This window comes from Miniopterus natalensis, chromosome 10, assembly GCF_054644295.1.
Source record: "Miniopterus natalensis isolate mMinNat1 chromosome 10, mMinNat1.hap1, whole genome shotgun sequence".
NCBI classification, from domain to species: domain Eukaryota; kingdom Metazoa; phylum Chordata; class Mammalia; order Chiroptera; family Miniopteridae; genus Miniopterus; species Miniopterus natalensis.
Genome location: NC_142090.1, coordinates 54,390,872 through 54,409,841, shown reverse-complemented (window position 1 = coordinate 54,409,841; position 18,970 = coordinate 54,390,872). Strand labels below are relative to the sequence as shown.

The following is an 18,970-nucleotide window of genomic DNA, read 5'->3' as shown; positions in this document are numbered from 1 at the left end:
TTCAGTTGCTATATTTACTTAGCATCAAGAAAATTGTTTTTTGACCAGATATTATAAGATTTGCAACTTTAAAATCATTGATTATTATTGTCAAATAGAAAATCAATGCTTAGACTGTAGAACAGTTCACACCACACAAATGGAAACAGAGAACAGAAACTGCCCTTTTCCCTCACAATTCCTCTTCAGTCCAGAAATTCACCCTCTGACCCCAGTAAGGGAATATTGCAATGGGATTATTTTCACTTACCATTTTAACATCTTGTTTTTAGTTGTGCTATTTCCCCAATAAATTTAAGCTCAACTGTTTTGTTTGAGTGTTTAAAATCCAATTCAATATACAGAAAGCCACACCTTCACCTCCATTGCTGTTTTTTAATCTACTAGCAAGGAGTCTAATCCCACCATGGTGAATAATTATTGTCTTGGTACAAGTGTAAGTGATGATGTAGTTTGTTTTAACAGCTTTGGGTGAAGATTAAGTAGAAAATTAGGTTAACATATATTTTTTAAAATTTTCTTTGAAATAAAGTAGAAAGGAGTAGGAAATGTCAGAAGACTTTGGCAAGCTTTGAGGCAGTAAGAGCAGGAGGTGGAATTTGGCCTCATATTTGGGGAAACAGGACTTCTTCATTCACATCTGGGGAGCTCCACTCTCCCTTCCTGACACATGACTTGAAATAATTGTAATGACATCACTGCACGGTGTCCCAATTTACACATAAATTCAATGATGACCCTTGTTTTTGCATAATAGGCTTTGTCATCTTTCCTTTTGAACTGTATGTTATTTTCATTCATGTGTTTTTCAGATCTTATACATGGATCTGAGAGTACAAGAAATAAATAGGAACAATTAATAATATTTCATTTTATGGACTAATAAAGTGTAAACTTGATGACTAGTTTAGTACAACATAAGATGATGAAGTAACAGAAAAAGCTAATGTATATTAATGTGGGCCAAGGACTGTTCTTTGCACTTGACTGTGAAACCCCACATTTGCTCCATCAGGCAGTTCCTCCTTGTCACACACTAGGAAAGTAAGTGAAAGAAAAGTTCAATTACACCTGTTCAAGGTCACAGGGCTTATCAAGTGGGGACAATGAGTGTGGACCCTGGCAGGCGACTCCAGAGCCTTTCCTCCTTATCTCTGGTGTGTTGTGCATCCACACAGGTGACATCATTTCAAGTGGGGCATGAGAACCTGTTTTATTGTGACCATAGTTGTTCATTTTGCATTTCCCACTCAACTGGCAGTGACTACAGATGCTCCAAATTTAGTCACATTCTGCTAGGTTAAATCAATGTTTATAATTTTATCTTATGCTCACAAAATGTGGAAAGGGAGCTATTGAAAATCACAAACTTTCTAATAAACAATCTTCTATTAAAATACAACTACATATACAGATATATATAAATATACCTCTGTATTTCTATATTCATCAATCCATCCCTTCACCTACCCACAGCCATCCATCACATCTATCATCTCTCTACCCCTCATTCTCTGTGGTAAAGGCTGCATAGTTGCAAGGGTATAAACATAGAGTGTTTTAGATCCCACCTTGACTATGAACAAATTTCTCTACCTCACTATCTCACTGTGCCCTCATCTCTAAAATCAGTATAAATGTTTTCTTCTTCAGAGAGCTATTTTAGTGACATTAAAGAGTTTCTAGTTTATTATAATGTAACTGTAAGGAGCATTTCATATGTTACAATTTTGCTTAAAACCTTGTCTATTGTCTACAAGCAAGGTGCTCTTGCATTCTAGAAATTATTACATGCTACTATTTTTCATTTTCTCTTTTTAATGAAATTTATTGGGATGACATTGGTTAATAAAATTATATTTATTTCAAATATAGAATTTTATGACACATCATTGGTATGTGTGCCCACCTTCCCAAAGTCAAATCTTTTTGGCATTATATATTTTTCTTCCTTTACCCTTTGCTACCCTCCACCCCCTTCCCTCTGGTAACCACCATACTGTTATCTGTGTCTGAGTTTTTGTTTGTTTATTTTTCTTGTCTGTTCATTTGTTGCTTTCAATTTTATGTTCCATATAGGGGAGAAATCATATAGCTCATGTCTTTTTTTCTGTCTGACTTATTCCACTTCGCATGATATTCTCAAGATCCATCTATATTGTCGCAAAAGGCAGTATTTTATCTTATAGCTGAGTCCTTTTGCATTGCCTATATGTACCACATCTTTATCCAGTTATATTGAGTTTTGAAGATATCCTGGACTTATCTTTCTCTTCTCTTGAACCAAGTATTTTATATCCTTGCTCAGTCATCTCTGATATTGATAAGCCTTAAAATTGTTCGAAATTATGTTCTAACATATTCCATTATCTATCTCATGATAAGACTGTATAAATTAATACATACGACTCCTGATATCCAAAAATTTTCAAGTGTTCCTCAGTATATTTGGATGCTGTTTATATCCAAAAGTGTACACTACCTGAGTTCTACATACTTCTCCAAACACATTTTCCAGAAATTTCTTCCTTTACTGCTCCAAGCAAAAAGTGTACCTCACTGCTTTAGTATACCATAGGTCTGTGTAATTTTTTACATGATGTTGGGGGTTGCCTTTGGTGATCTTCTTAAATACTCCCTGCTTCTTTCAAATCAAAGACTCGAAATAAAGTCTTCCCTCTGTTAGAGACCTGATTTTATGCCCTCAGATAATGATAGTTGCTTCCTATTCTTCATGTTTGGAAAACAGGTATGCTTGTGCTGTGAAAATTGTCTTAGACCCGTTCATCTATTCAGTCAAGCACACTGCAGATTTATAATTTATGTTTGAAATTCAACACTTTCTTTCCTATATAACTTATTTTGCAGCTATTTTTAGACTATTCTGACTTGAGTATATTAACTTTGAACTCTGGTCCTGCCACTTCCAGAGTTTGGAGCCCAGATTTTGCTATAATCTCCAACAGAAAGGGATATATAAACAGGAGATGATGAATAAGGTTTAGTACACAGTGGGGTCAATTAACGTATCAGAATTGCCCTATCTGAATGTTCCCTTTTTAAAGAAACTTTGCAATTGTTTACATAGAAGTTCTCCAAGTTTATAGTCTTACATACGAATATTCAAATGTCAAACATTCGACAGGAGAGCTGTTTGTGAACACAATTCCAGAATATGACTCCATAAATAGTAGACCAAAATGAGCACATAAACATTACTGTAATGTTCTCAGAATCCAGAGGAATATTAAGAATTTACCTAGACATCTCATGGGTTTGGACCACTCTGCATAACTACAGGTTACATATTCAGGACACCGAAGTTTATAGTAAGCCTGGCATTGGTATTTGACTCTTGACCTTGGAGTTTACACTGCTAATGGGAAGGTGGTGATGTCTCCATTGCTAATAGCTGGAAGAAGCCCACACTTTTATGCAGATTCTGAAAAATAGCATTTTAAAAGTTGAAGAAAACTTTGTAGTTTTATTGGAAACTATTTATGTGAAACTCCATAGGAACTATTGTTCCTGTTTTTCATTTTAAACCCATGTGTTAAAAATGCCTTAGATAATCCACACTCAAGCAAGGGCTACATACATGTAGACTTGGAAAAAGGAAATACTGGGTTAAAAATACTAAACAGGTTGGCAAATGGGGCCAGCTATGCTCACCACACACTGTGGAACCCATGGTGTTCTCAACTCTGTTTTCATATCCACCCGGGCATTGATAGTCCAACTTATCAGTGGGTCTAAATGGTTTTCCAGTGATTATGGCTCTGGCATTCTCAAATACTGACATATTACAAAGTTCTAAAGCAAAATAAAGTTGACAGTTGTATTTCTAATGCCATATCATCTATCATCCAAGTAAGAAAAATCTCATTCCTGCAATAATAAACTTTACCCTAAGTGTGTGGATAAGTATCACATGACAGTGTTCTGGCAGTCAGTGTAATTTTGTGCTGGAAGAGTTACATAGCATGAAAAATAGATTTCCTATGCATCCTTTTTCCTGTCATTCAAAACCTCTAAATACAATTAGGAACATTTAGTCAAGTTGATTTTTAACTATGAGTATGTCACTGGCTATTACTAAATTACACTATTATAATGATATGATGTTATCATTTTAAGGACAACAATATTTGCAAATTTAAGAGGTAAGGTATGTACTTAGGTACCAGATATACTAATACTGAGTGTGTGTATTAGAGAAGGATTGTAGTCCTTAGATATTGATCTACATATTTATATAATATACACTTTCTTTCATGATTCTTATTATAGAAAATTTATCCAAACTGAGTATAAAAATAAACTGTAGAAGGTCCAGCTTTTACACTAAAGAGAGCCCATGCCAAGCGTAGAAATGGAGAACAGTATTTTGGATTGGTTTTAAGACCTGATATTTCACAGGTCAAATATCTCACTAGGTAATGCTGAGATAATAAACTTTATAAATATATCTGGTATTTCTTACTTAGGATAATGTTTTTCAGTTTTATCTACATTGTACTATGTATTAGCAGTTCTTTCTATTTTATACTATGGTTAAAATAATTGGAGTGGAACCTTGGTATGAGTGGAATTTTAGAATGTGAAATTAGACATCAATAACTGTGTTAAATATAACATGCAATTGGTCCCAAAGAGTCTGAAGAAGAGAGAAAGTACCTCCCTCAATAGTATGGAATATTACCATTCTGGAAGATTCTGACTGTCGCAGTGTCCTCATGGTAATAAGGAAAAGCTCAGCATGTGTGTGTCTGTGGGTGTCAGGGACCCACTGGTTAGTAGCAGGTTTGTCAGCCCTCCTGACCTCAACCTTGGGCACACCCACCTCCCTGACACCCTCATCCTTTCCCTTCACTGTGCTCCAAGGGGACAAAACTTCCAGAGTTGGATCTCCTCAGTAGTATCATATTATTAAGATCTGATGCTTCTGGTGTTACTCAGTCTCATGATTAAGGACTTTTTTGTCTTCTTACATATAAAACTTTAAGACTATGAACAAGGCAACAGGTACAAGGGTTGAAAATTTTTAAATACAGAGGGGAAAAAAAGAACATATTTTTAGTTGACAACTCAATACATTTTTCCAGTATGTCCATAAAGCCCCCGAAGTAGTCATCCATGGTGGGATTGCTTTTATAAAAGGGCAACTTGAGTTGAAAGAGATAGAACAATGACCTTCCCAATTAGCAATTACTCTGAAATCTCGAAAGTCTTTTTTTTTTTTTTAAATATGTTTTTATTGATTTTAGAGAGAGAGGAAGGGAGAGGAGGAGAGAGAGGAATGTTGATGAAAGAGAAACATCAACAATTGGTTGCCACCTGCATGCCCCCTGCTGGGGATGGAGTGGCAACCCTGGCATGTGCTCTGACAGGGAATTGAATCTGCAACCTCTTGGTGCATGGGTCAATGCTCAACCACTGGACCACACCAGTTGGGCTCAAAAATTTTAATCAGTACAGTATGTTACATGCTGTTACAAATATTTATATATCTTTTTACTTCTCAAAGTGTTTGATTTATTTTAAAATACAATGATCACCTCCAAAAAATGGAAAAGATTAACAGAAAATGGATGGTAATATATTATCTACTAATGAAAATGAGCTGAGGTGACCATTCATTTTGCAATTAATTGATATTTAGATATTCATCATCCATCTTTTGTTTCTTGCTTAGTAACCAATCTATGGTTAGGTGTCTATGCAAAAGAATATATGACCTAGAATTCCTCAAAGCTTGTAATGTCAATGCAAGTCAGTTCTGATCAATATTATATCAGCCAAAGGATTTTTGTTTGTTTTGGTTTTTTTAAATTGATTTTTAGAAAGAAAGGAAGGGAGATGGGGAGAGATAGAAACACTGAAGAGAGAGAAACGTCATCAGCTGTCTCTTGCAGGCCCCCTACTGGGGATTGAGCCCCAGTCAGGAATGGAACATTGATCTCTTTGTTCCTGGGTCAATGCTCACCCACTGCACCATGCCAGCCAGGCATCCCAACATTTTTTACATTTTTTTACAGTCTACTTTCAATTTTATTTTGTATGGTTTCAGGTGTATAGCTTAGTGCATAGACAATCATATACTTTACACAGTGTTCCCGTTTATATTTCCCAACTGGCACCATACACAGTTACCACAATATTATTGACTATGTTTCTCATGCTGTGCATCCCAGTGACTGTTCTGTAACTGCCAACTTTCCCTTCATCTCTTTCTCCTTGTTCTCCAATCCATAATTTGGGGTTTTGTTTTTTATTTTGTTTTGTTTTTTAAAACATTGCAAAACATGGATTGAGGAGGTCAGATATATTTTTATTTTTCTATTTTTCTCATTTGTAATTTGTCTTTCTGTTTTATAATCCAATGTAGCAATTTCAAAATATGAATTTTGATATAGAAGAGAATTCTAGACTTTGATTTATGGAAATTCTGATAATTTTAATGTGAACAATTAGAAGTTTCTTATTCATACATATTTACTATAGTACATATGCACTATTGCAACAAAAGACACCAAAAAAGGTGGCCCATGTAAGGAAAGCTATGAAAACTTTTTTTTTTTATATGAGTAGCTATTCCAATTCATCCTAATTCTTTTTATAGTTTGCAACAAATAATTTACAAAAAAAAAACATTGGCTTCACTCAAATTGAAAGGTAACAACTAAAAATTACATTTATTTGACAAGAAAATATGCTGATTATTTTAAAGTTCCACTGGAATCTCAGAATGTACAGAATAAAGCTTTATTTAAAAAATGTCACATTTAATAACAATTATCAAAAAGCAAGTTATTTAGTTGGAGTAATTAATGCCCAGGAAAGGAAAAATCTTGCCATTGAAGACTTTTGAAGAGAATCTAATAAGACTAGCATATAAAATTATAGTCAGTAAAATTCTAGGACAAGTCTCAGTGTGCAAAATTTAAACGATTATATTTTCAAACAGCAGAAAATGTCAATATGCTGAATAGGGTTTTTATAATAACTGAAAAATAGCATTTCTTCTATTCAGATGATGAGTAAATGGATTTCAGCAACAAGTATCATGCTCTAGCATTTTCAAGGTTTGTAAAATGATGGTGGAATTAAAGAAAACTTTTTTCTTGTTGCAAAATAATGCTTGAGATAAGAAAGGTGAAGATACATTCAGTATTTTTGTCTTTATATCTAGAAACAAAAGGCCTATTTTGAAGAAACTATATTGGTATCTGTATTTATCATGCCCCATCAATAATTTGTTTTAGCAGATGTTTTGACTGTAGAAAGAAGAAAAAGAAAGAAAGAAGAAAAAAAGAAAGAAAGAAAGAAAGAAAGAAAGAAAGAAAGAAAGAAAGAAAGAAGAAAGAAAGAAGAAAGAAAAAAGAAAGAAAGAAAGAAAGAAAGAAAGAAAGAAAGAAAGAAAGAAAGAAAGAAAGAAAGAGAAAGAAAGAAAGAGAAAGAAAGAAAGAGAAAAAGGAATAAAAACCCAAACAATTACAATGTGGTTTTCAACCAGTTAAAAAAGTTTCTGCAAGGCCTTGGAGAAAATGTTTTGACTTTAGGCGACAAGATCGTTGGATTTAAAGAAAAACTATTCACCACTCTTATTCAATATAGTACTGGAAGTCCTTGCCATAGCCATCAGACCTGAAGAAAACATAAAAGGTGTAGAAATTAGAAAGGAGGAAGTAAAACTGTCATTATTTCCAGATGATGTGATATTGTACATAGAAAACTCTAAAGACTCCACCAAAATACTACTAAATTTGGTAAATGAATTCAATGAGGTAGCTGGATACGAAATTAACATCCGGAAATCGATGGCATTTTCATACACCAACAATGAACTCTCAGAAGAAAAAAAAAAAGAAAAAAAAATCCCATTTACCATTGCAACTAAAAAAATAAGATACCTAGGAATAAACTGAACCAAAGATGTAAAAGTCCTATACTTGGGAAACTACAGGGCACTGAAAAAAGAAATAGAGGAAAATATAAAGAAGTAGAAGAATAAACCATGTTCATAGATTAGAAAAATTAATATCATTAAAATGACGATACTACCCAAATCAATTTATGGATTCAATGCAATTCTTATTAAAATACCAACAGCATATTTCACAGATCTAGAACAAATATTCCAAAAATTTATATGGAACCAAAAAAGACCCTGAATAGCAGCAGCCATCTTGAGAAAAAAGAACAGAGTGGGAGGGATCACATTACCGGACATCAAACTGTACTACAAAGCCATTGTAATCAAAATAACCTGGTATTGGTACAACAGGCATATAGATCAATGGAACAGAACAGATACCCCAGAAATAGACCCACACCACTATGGTCAGTTAATATTTGACAAAGGAGGCAAGAGCATACAATAGAGTAAAGAGAGTCTCTTCAATAAGTGGTGCTGGGAAAATTGGACAGGTACATGCAAAAAAATGAAACTAGACCACCAACTTACTCCATACACAAGAATAAATTCAAAATGGATAAAAGACTTAAATGTAAGTTGAGAAACCATAAAAATCCTGGAAGGAAACATAGGCAGTAAAGACACAGACATCTCACATAGAGGAATTTTCACTGATACATCTCCTAGGGCAAGAGAAACAAAAGAAAAAATAAACGTATGGGACTACATCAAACTAAAAAGCTTCTGTACAGCCAAAACAAAAAAAAAACAACAGCTTCAAAATACAAAGGAAACCCATAGTATGGAAAAACATACTTGCCAAGGATGTATCTTCCAGGGGGCTAATTTCCAAAGCGTACAAAGAACTTCTACAACTCAACAAGAGGAAGACAAAGAATCCAATTAAAAAATGGGCAGGCCAGCCTGGCATGGCTCAGCGGTTGAGCATTGACCTAGATTCCAGGAGATTGTGGTTCGATTCCCGGTCAGGGCACATGCGTGGGTTGCAGGCTCGATCCCCGGTAGGGGGTGTGCAGGAGGCAGCCGATCAATGACGACTCTCTCATCATTGATGTTTCAACTCTCTCTCTCTTCTCCCTTCCTCTCTCTGAAATCAATAAAGATATATTAAAAAATAAAATAAAAATTAAAAATGGGCAAAGGACCTGAATAGACACTTCTCCAAAGAGGACATACAGATGGCCAAGAGGCATATGAAAAAATGCTCAAAGTCACTAATCATCAGAGAGAAGCAAATTAAAACCACAAAGAGGTATCACCTCACACTGGTAAGAATGGCTACCATCAACAAACAGACAAATGACAAGTGCTGGTGAAGGTGTGGAGAAAGGGGAACCCTAGCACACAGCTGGCGGGGATGCAGACTGGTGCAGCCACTATGGAAAACAGTATGGAGATTCCTTACAAAATTAAAAATGGAGCTGCCTTTTGACCCAGTGATCCCACTTCTAGGAATATATCCTAAGAATCCTGAAACACCAGGCAGGAAGAATATATGCACCCCTATGTTCATAGCAGCACAGGTTACAATAGCTAAGCTCTGGAAACAGCCCAAATGCCCATCAGTAGATAAGTGGATAAAAAAGCTATGGGACATTTACACCATGGAATACTACGCAGCTGTAAAGAAGAAGGATCTCGTACCCTTTGGGACAGTATGGATGGACCTGGAGAGTATTATGCTAAGCGAAATAAGTCAGGCAGAGAAAGACAAATATCACATGATCTAACTTATATGTAGAATCTAAAGAACTTAATAAACTGATGAAAAGAATAGATTCAGTGACATGGAAGCATGGATCAAACTGACAAGTCCCAGAGGGATAGAGGAGGGTGGGTGGATGGAGGGGGAGAGATTAACCAAAGAATTTATATGCATATATGCATAACGCAAAGACACAGATAATGGTGCTGTGAAGGACTGGGGAGGGGGGTGGGGAAGTGGTGGGAGGGGTCAATGGGGAGAAAAAGGGACGTCTGTAATATTTTGAACAATAAATAATGAATAAATAAATAAATAAGTAAATAAATAAATGAAAACTAAATCTTTGAAAACATCATGTTGCCAAAAAACCTAAAACAACAAGAAAGAAAATTTTGAACATTAGGCTTAAAGGGGATGGAAAAAAATCAACAAGTCTCAAATCTACTGAAAGACTGTGAAAACAGTAAAACAAAATTTAACAGCATTTGTCTTCCCTTTCGAGACTGATTCAGTATAATCCTTCTTCTGAACTTTCTGCTTGGCAGAGAATTGGACTTTGAGAGAAGACGAGGTCAGTGAGATGCACTATAATCACATTCCAGTTGAGATTTACTGCTCTGTCCTAAGCAGGTAGCCCATGTCTTTCACAATTTCCATGAAAGAAGATCAGGCCATTCATAATAAAGCAGCAAATATTTTGCTACTGTTTTCAACTTCTTACAGGTGAGAGCAAGCTGCTTTGATCATCTTGAGCAAGAATATAATTCATTTAACTTTTATTGAAAATAAATCCCTTTGTAGTCATCTCAATTTTGACTGAGAATTGAATATTTTGTATTATAAAATATAAGTACAAGTTTTACATTAAAGAAGTTTCATTCTTTATTTTTTAGTACTGTATTAATAATAATACATTTTTATACAAACCTAGGCCTATAAGAAGAGTTCAAAAAACCAGCTCCTTTCTATGATAATTTTTATTACTGTGCTTATATATTATCCTCTATGACACCAGCCAGTGAAAGAAAGTTTTTTTTGTCTTACATAAATTTGTATCTTATACAAATTTGCATTCATAGTGTTTGGATAGTGGTCAAGTAAATTTGCTATTGAACACTGTCAATATCATCAATAAACATTAACTTACAACTTTTATTTAAATTAAATACATTTAGCCTACCTTTATAAATTAAAACCCATTTTACCTTAAGCCACAATTTAACAAAAACTTACTAGGTTTGCCTTATGGTTTTTAAATTTTATACAAAGAAGCAAATTAAATTCAAGAAAGGTAAGCTGTGCCAAACCTCCTTTCATTTTTTTCTGAGAAAGATTGCCTTTAGTTTTAAAAAGGAGGAAGCTTGAAACTGCCTTTAAACAAATGATGTACCATATATATACTTTATTAACAACTTGTATAGCTGAAATTTATAAGAATGTAAGACCTACTTAGATTCAAAAAAATTAATGGAAAAACTAAAATTTTCTTTACCTACCTTACTGGCTTACATTAAAGTGAATATAATTTATGGGGAAGGGCAACCACACAAAGATCGTAGGCTAATGAAGTGGCCAAAATAAACATCCACAAGAAAATATCATTTTCTACTTAAAATACCACTAAAAATTATTATTGTAACATTATATCTCTAACTTCTTGGCCTCATTAAGTTACTAAGAGCCATGGATATAAATTTTTGTTTGTGGGAAACCTAAAAATTATTTCAAAGATTGAGAAATATTGTTGTATTTTATAGATTACATAGATATGGATGATAGATGATAGATGATAGATAGATGATAGATAGATGATAGATAGATGATGATAGATGATAGATAGATAGATGATAGATGATAGATGATAGATAGATAGATGATAGATGATAGATAGATAGATAGATAGATAGATAGATAGATAGATAGATGATAGATAGATGATAGATAGATAGATGATGATAGATGATAGATAGATAGATGATAGATGATAGATAGATAGATAGATAGATAGATAGATAGATAGATAGATAGATGATAGATAGATAGATAGATAGATGATAGATAGATAGATGATAGATAGATGATAGATAGATAGATGATGATAGATGATAGATAGATAGATGATAGATGATAGATAGATAGATAGATAGATAGATAGATAGATAGATAGATGATAGATAGATAGATGATAGATAGATAGATGATGATAGATGATAGATAGATAGATGATAGATGATGATAGATAGATAGATAGATAGATAGATAGATAGATAGATAGATAGATAGATGATAGATAGATAGATAGATGATAGATAGATAGATATAGATAGATAGATAGATAGATAGATAGATAGATAGATAGATGATAGATAGATAGATATAGATAGATAGATAGATAGATATAGATGATAGATGATGATAGATAGACAAAAAGAAATATACTAAGATAGATAGAAAGATAGAAAGAGTCCAGAGAGATAAAAGAAAAGATAGACATAGTATTTTTTCTGTTATTATGTCCCTTCACTCTTAAAATACTCCAGTATGTACCTTCTAAAAACAAGGTCGCTCTTCTACATTACCACCATATGACCCTTTCATTTAGGAAATCAAGATTCATACAATGTTATCTTCAAATCCCCAAACTCTGTTTAAATTTTTCCAACCATAATATCAATGTATATTTTTCATTTTCTGTCCAGAGACATGTCCAGAAAATAGTGTTGCTTCTAATTTTTATGTCTCATAAATCTTAATCTGGAAGAGTCAGTTAACCGGTCCCTGTCTCTTATGCCATTTGTAGTCTAGAAAGTTTATAGGCCTTTCATGCTGGGAAATTATGCTCTACCTGGGTCTGGAGAATGTTTCCTCATAACCAGGCTCAGGTTTCTCTGTGGCAATGTCATCACTGTGTAGAGAGATATTCCAACATTATACCTGCGTACTGTTCTTTAGCAAAACTTTAGCCATCATTATGATTTTTCCAAATTATGATTCTCTATCATTCCCTCATTTTTTTTTACTAGAGTTTTATTTTCTCCCTATTTTATTTATTTATTTATTTATTTATTTATTTATTTATTTATTTATTTATTTATTTATTTATTTATTTATTAAAACATATCTTTATTGATTTCAGAGAGAAAGGGAGAGGGACAGATAGAAATATCAACGATGAGAGAGTCATTGATGGGCTGCAGCCCACAACCCGGGCATGTTCCCTGACCGGGAATTGAACCCTGATCTCCTGGATCCTAGGTTGACGTTCAGCCCCTGAGCCACACCCGGCTGGGCTCTCCTTATTTTGTTAAATGGTGTATAATCTGATAATGTCATTTATTTTCATGCTCAAATTGTTCTAGGTCTGCTCAGTGAGAGAACCTTAAAAGTAGGCTCATATGTTTTTGACATGTTTTTGTACTTACTTTTTGATATAGGGTAGCCTAGACAAGAGTTTTTAATGTAGATGTTATTTCGAAATCAAGAGCATTGTTGCATGGATATCAGGGGGTCTATGCTCATCTGTGAATATATGTGTGTGTGTGTGTTTCAGCAATCATCACATCAATGAACACCCCCCCCCACACACACACGTACAGTATTGTTTCTCATTATTTACAGTAGTTATGTTCTATCAAGTCACTGCAAATTCCAAATTAGGGAGTACTGAACCATTTCCCCTGTGAGCCTCTGGTCACATTGCAACAACTGATCAATACATAAACTTGTTTTATGTGTGTTTCTGTTTAAAGATACTGGACATAATATGTATTATTGATTCATTAACTTTGAACTCTTGGCCAAGCATACTATAACTCATATCTGAATGAAAGTGTATCTGTGAATTTTCTCCATAGGCTCATCATAGCTGTGTTTTGCTTAGGAACAAACACGAGACAGAACTTCAGCACTATGCTTGAGCAACATTTTAAACAGCCAAAGCACCAACCAAAAGCATAAAAATGTGAAAGTCATGGCACAAGATAGACCAGAAAGAAGAAAGTTGTTACAGTATAAGAGTGAAACAGAAAGCAGAGCATTGCATTGTTGGACCTCAGCTGGGCATATGCATGCCAGGCAACTCAAACTTTTCACAGTTCTGTCCATGTCCATCAAAGACCATGAATGCTGTTTTGATTTTGGTGTTACAGATACATTTTAGCAAGTAAGTGAATTCTCAAAAATGGAATCTATGAATAATTAGGAATAGACTGTACATTAAGAACAACCAAAAAAACAGTTCATTCCTATACTTCCAATTCCAATACAGATCCTCAAGTTCTAATGAGCCTTACCTTTTTCATGTTTGTAAATAATTTCTCAGTTGGTAAGATAATTGTAAATTCAATTATTCCCAATGTATTGACTTCTTTGCCTAATCAACAAACTTATTTGCTCAATGTAACCAAATTCCCAATCACTCTGATTACTTCCTCTGTCTGACCTTGTACCATTCCATTCACAGGCTGCCAGTGATACCTTTATAATAATTTAATTATTTTTTAACAGAAAAAGACTGAAAGGAAAGACTAGATATAGGCATGCCATTTACATAGCTTTGCCAAAACCTGCATTTAACATTCTCCAAGTCTATTTTCCGCTGATTGATTGGGGGAACAGAGGAGACAAAGGCAGTTTAGAGGCATGCCCAATAAGGTCTAAGTGACACTGAAAGGTACTTGCCTGTCAATCAAACCTGGGAGCCAGTAGGTGGCTAGGATGGGCATGGCCTTTGTAGGCAGGAGAAATCTAAATATATAATCTTCTAGACAAAGGAAGTTAGCTTCTCCTTTCCTTGCCTTCCTCTCTGCTTTGTGTCCAGGGCCCTTACCTGGCCCTCTTGGGACTGCTGCTGCAGGGGGCTGCGCTCTCTTTCGCACATGGCACAGGGCCATGTTGGACTCCACACATGGACTTTAATCTGGCCTGAATACTGAACTACACCCAGCTGCAACATGGAACAGGAACTTGACGCTGGCCCCCTTTCTCACTCTGCTGAACTCCCAGCTGCAACTCTTCCAGAACTGGTTTAAGGGTGAGGGGACACTGAAACCCAAGAAATGTAACTATACTCCAATAAAATCTACCCCCATTCATCCTCCCCTGGGGGCTTCTGAAAATGTTTATTTCAGCTGTGCAGCAAGAATCCCACAAACAACGGAGGGTCCCCACTCATATACCCCTCCAGCATCACCAAGACCTACTTCCTTTCAACCCTGGCTTCCTATCACTGACTTATGCTCTCACTAGAGATGGAACATGCCCTCTCAATGTCCAGCTTCCTTGTGTGCTTGAGATTAATGTCTCCACTTAGACACCTAGGAAGCACTCCTTCCCTCTTTTCACCTGCTTCCTGGAACATAAATGATTTAGGTTGAGTCAATACCTAGGAATAAAGTTACTGGTTTACAGCAGGTATATGTTTGATCTTATTTAAAAACTGCCAATTGGTTCACCATAACATTTTACCATATTCTCTATATTGTCAGCAACATTTAAGGTTTTAATATATATATATATGCATGTATATAATTTTTTTTTTTTAGCCATTCCAGTTTCAGGTCTATCTCACTGTGATTTTGATTTTTCTGTCCCTGATAGCTAAAATGATGAGTTTTTAAATAAAGTTTCTGTATTTTTTTGCAATTCATTTCTTTTTCTTTTTAAACATGTTTTTATTGATTTTTAGAAAGAGAAGAAGGAAGAGGGAAAGAAAGATAGGAACATTAATGAGAGAGAAACATGGATTATTGCCTCCTACCCAGCCCCTACTGGGAACTGAGCCTGCGACCCAGGCATGTGCTCTGACTGGGAATGGAACTGAAGACCTCTTTGTGCATGGGTTGACACTTAACCACTGAGCCACACCAACCAGGTCATTTAGGTTTTTTATTAAAGTATAATTTACATACAATAAAATATTCGGATCTTAAAATTACTTGACAGATGGACTTTGAGAATCCATATACTCATACAGCCCACACCAATATCAAGGCATAGATCATTTTTCTAAGTCTGGAATATTTCTTGTGTCTCTTCTCAATCAATCACTTTCCATCCCCAAATGCTCAGAAGAAACACTGATATTATTTCTATCACCATAGTTTAGTTTTACCCATTCTAGAACTTCTTATACATATATTTTTGTGTTAAGACTTTTTTAACTGAGTATAATGTTGCCACACACATCAATATCTCATTTTTTATAACTAAGTGGTATTTAATTTTATTTTATACTACAGTTTGTTTATCTATTTCCCCATTTATGGGCATCTGTGTTCTTTCAACTTTTGAGCTACTAGGCATAAACATGTTATAAACATTCTTATATATGACTTTTAATGGACTTACCTTTTCAGTTCTCTGCTCTATATAAAGCAACCGGCAAAGAGTTTCCTAAATATGTGCTACCTTTTGTCTACTTTAATTAGGTTATCTGTCATTATACTTTTGAGTTATGAGCTCTTTCTTTTACCAGAAAAGTCTTGCCAAAGCTAGTGCTTCTCATTGTGCAAACAAAACACATTATCATGCCAGAGCTTTAATCCAGCCAAAACTGTCCTTCTTGGATGAAGGGAAAAAAGAAAGAAAGAAAGAAAAAAAAAGCACAAGGAACAATGAAACAATTTTCTTTTTAAGGTCTTGTTTTGGCAAGATTTACGTATTGCCATGTACTGATAAAATACTAAAATGTAAAAACTATATTCATTATATTTTTTGTCCCCATGTGCATAAACTATGAAAGCTTAAAAGGAGGTCATGACTTTCACCACTATTGATAATTTATAACTCAGAACTCTTGGTTTCTGTTGTAGGGGAAGAAAAACTTTCCCTCTAACTTCCTAGTTTTGGAAATTGAGTCTCTAAAACAAACTGAAATAGGCGGATTAAGAGGACAAAGGTATACAAATTTATTGAATTTAATAAATTAACAACGGATAGTATAAGCACAGGAAAAAAAGTGAGTACCTAAAAAGGTAGTGAGATTTGAGAACTCATATACTATCTTAATAAGGAAAGGGGTAAGGGGATGTAGGCACCTTGAGGGAGAGTAAATTATTTTTAAGAAAGATGAATGTTTCCATACAGTTTGTGAAAAACTGTAGGTGGGTGTGGTGGCACAGTCTAGATTTCGTTCTGTGATAAGAATCCATCTACCCTGGTAGATGAAACTCTCAGAGAGAAGATTTATGATGACTGAGATCCTTTTGGAGGATCTCTTTTTAGACAGATGAGGGGAGTTCAGGGAGAGCCTTCAGCTCAAATTAATCAATATAACAAATGGCATATTTGGGGATGGCATGTCCTAAACTTCTTCACTGTCAACATAAAGTAGTTAATTTAGATTAATGTTCCTACAGAAAATCTGGAGGGAAAATCTACTTAAAGGTGATGGAAATTAAGCAACAGCAGGGTGATACCAAAGAGGAGTCTACAATCACAAGACAGAAATCTCATTTGTGAGAACAACAAATTTGTGGGTCTGTGTTCAGTGACAATCTCTAATCCACGTGCTACCTGGGAAGGTAGAAAGCTACAGCCTTACTTGGCTGATACGTCACAGAGCACAGACTTCAGGGCTAGGTGAAAATCTAGAGGTAGATGAAAGACATGGGCAGGAGGGAACAAAGGGAGACGAGCACTACGATCTGAATATGAAATGTGTCCAAATCTTTCACTGACCACTAAACTGTACAACCAATGGGGAAGGCCAGAAAGGGCCTGACAAAGAAAGAGCAGCTTCTGGAAAACAAAAATCTAAGCTGATTTCAACTGCTCTTGCCTGCTGGGAAATCCAGCATGGAGTTTGAGTCCATTCAAGTGAACTGCTTGCTAGAAAAAAAAATCACTCTTCAGCCACATTATAGACCCAGACTTTCTAATTATATTGTTTGAAATGTACAATATACATTGTACAATATATTATTCAAAATTTCAAATGAAAACAATCAATATAAGAAAACAGGAAATTGATCAATAATCATGAAAAGAATTAATAGAAATAGAACTTGAGGTGATCAAGATGTTATATCTAGTTGAAAAGGAATTGAAATTAATTCTTATGAATAAATATACAAATAAATGTATACACATTATCTCAAGAAAAATAAAAATTTGAAAAAGAACCAAAGGGAAATTTTAAAATAGAAAATTTTAATATATATTTTTAAAATTCCATATATGAGCTTAAGAGATTAGTAAAAAAGTACTGATGAAGTCAAAGACAGATTGGTACAAAACATTCATTCTAAAGATAGCAATTAAAAAAAAAAGATTATTAACAATGAACAGGTAGAATTTAAACTTACAAATACCTTTTACATTAACACCATAAAACTAAAATACTTAAATATAAATTTAACAAAATATTTACAAAAAACCCTGAAAACTCTCATGAATAATATAAGAAAATAACTAAATAAATCAAGAGATATCTATGTTCATATACAGAAAGGCTCAATACTGTCAAGATGTTAATTCTTATCAAGTTAATCTATAGATTCAATGAAATCCCAATCTAAATCATAGCAAGCTATTTTATGGATACTGACAAACTAATTCTAAAGTTTATGTGAAGAGACAGAAGACCCAGAATGACTAACACAATATTGAAGGAGAAGAACAAAGTTGAAGGGCTGACACTACCCAACTTCAAAACTTATTCTAAACCCACAGTAGTCAAGACAAGTGTGGTACTGGGAGGGACAGGGGGCGGGGAGACACACAGATCAATGGAACAGAATGGAGAGCCCAGAAATAGAGTCACGTAAATATAGTCAACTGGCCTTTGATGAAGGAACAAAGGCAAAATAATGGAGCCAAGATAGTCTCTTCAACAAATGGTGCTTGAACAACTGGACAACCATCTTCAAAAATTGAATCTAGCCACAGACCTTACACCTTTCATAAAAATTAACTCAAAATAGATCACAGACCTGACTATATAGCAATAAACTATAAAACTCCTAGAAGATAAAAGAAGAAAAGGTGAGTTTGGTGATGAATTTTTGTTACAGTATGAAATGCATGGTATATAAACCAAAAATTGATAATTTGGACTTCATTAAAATTAAAAATGTCTGCTCTGTGAAGGTCAATGTCATGTGAATAAAAGCACAAACCACAGATTGGGAGAAAATATTTGCAAAATACATATATGATAAGGAACTGGGGTCCAACATATATAAGGAATTCTCAAAACTCAACCATAAGAAAATGAATGACCTAATTAAAATATGGGTAAAATATCTGAATAGACCCCTCATGAAAAATACAGAGTTGGCAAGTAAGCACATGGGAAGATCCTCAACATGAGATGTTACCAGAGA

At 34.5% G+C, this 18,970-nt stretch overlaps 1 pseudogene; it reads right to left on the bottom strand.

The window, feature by feature from the left end:
• Window positions 1-630: 630 nt before the first annotated feature.
• LOC148092263 (complement factor H-related protein 4-like) lies at window positions 631-14,536 on the bottom strand (annotated as a pseudogene).
• Window positions 14,537-18,970: the final 4,434 nt, after the last annotated feature.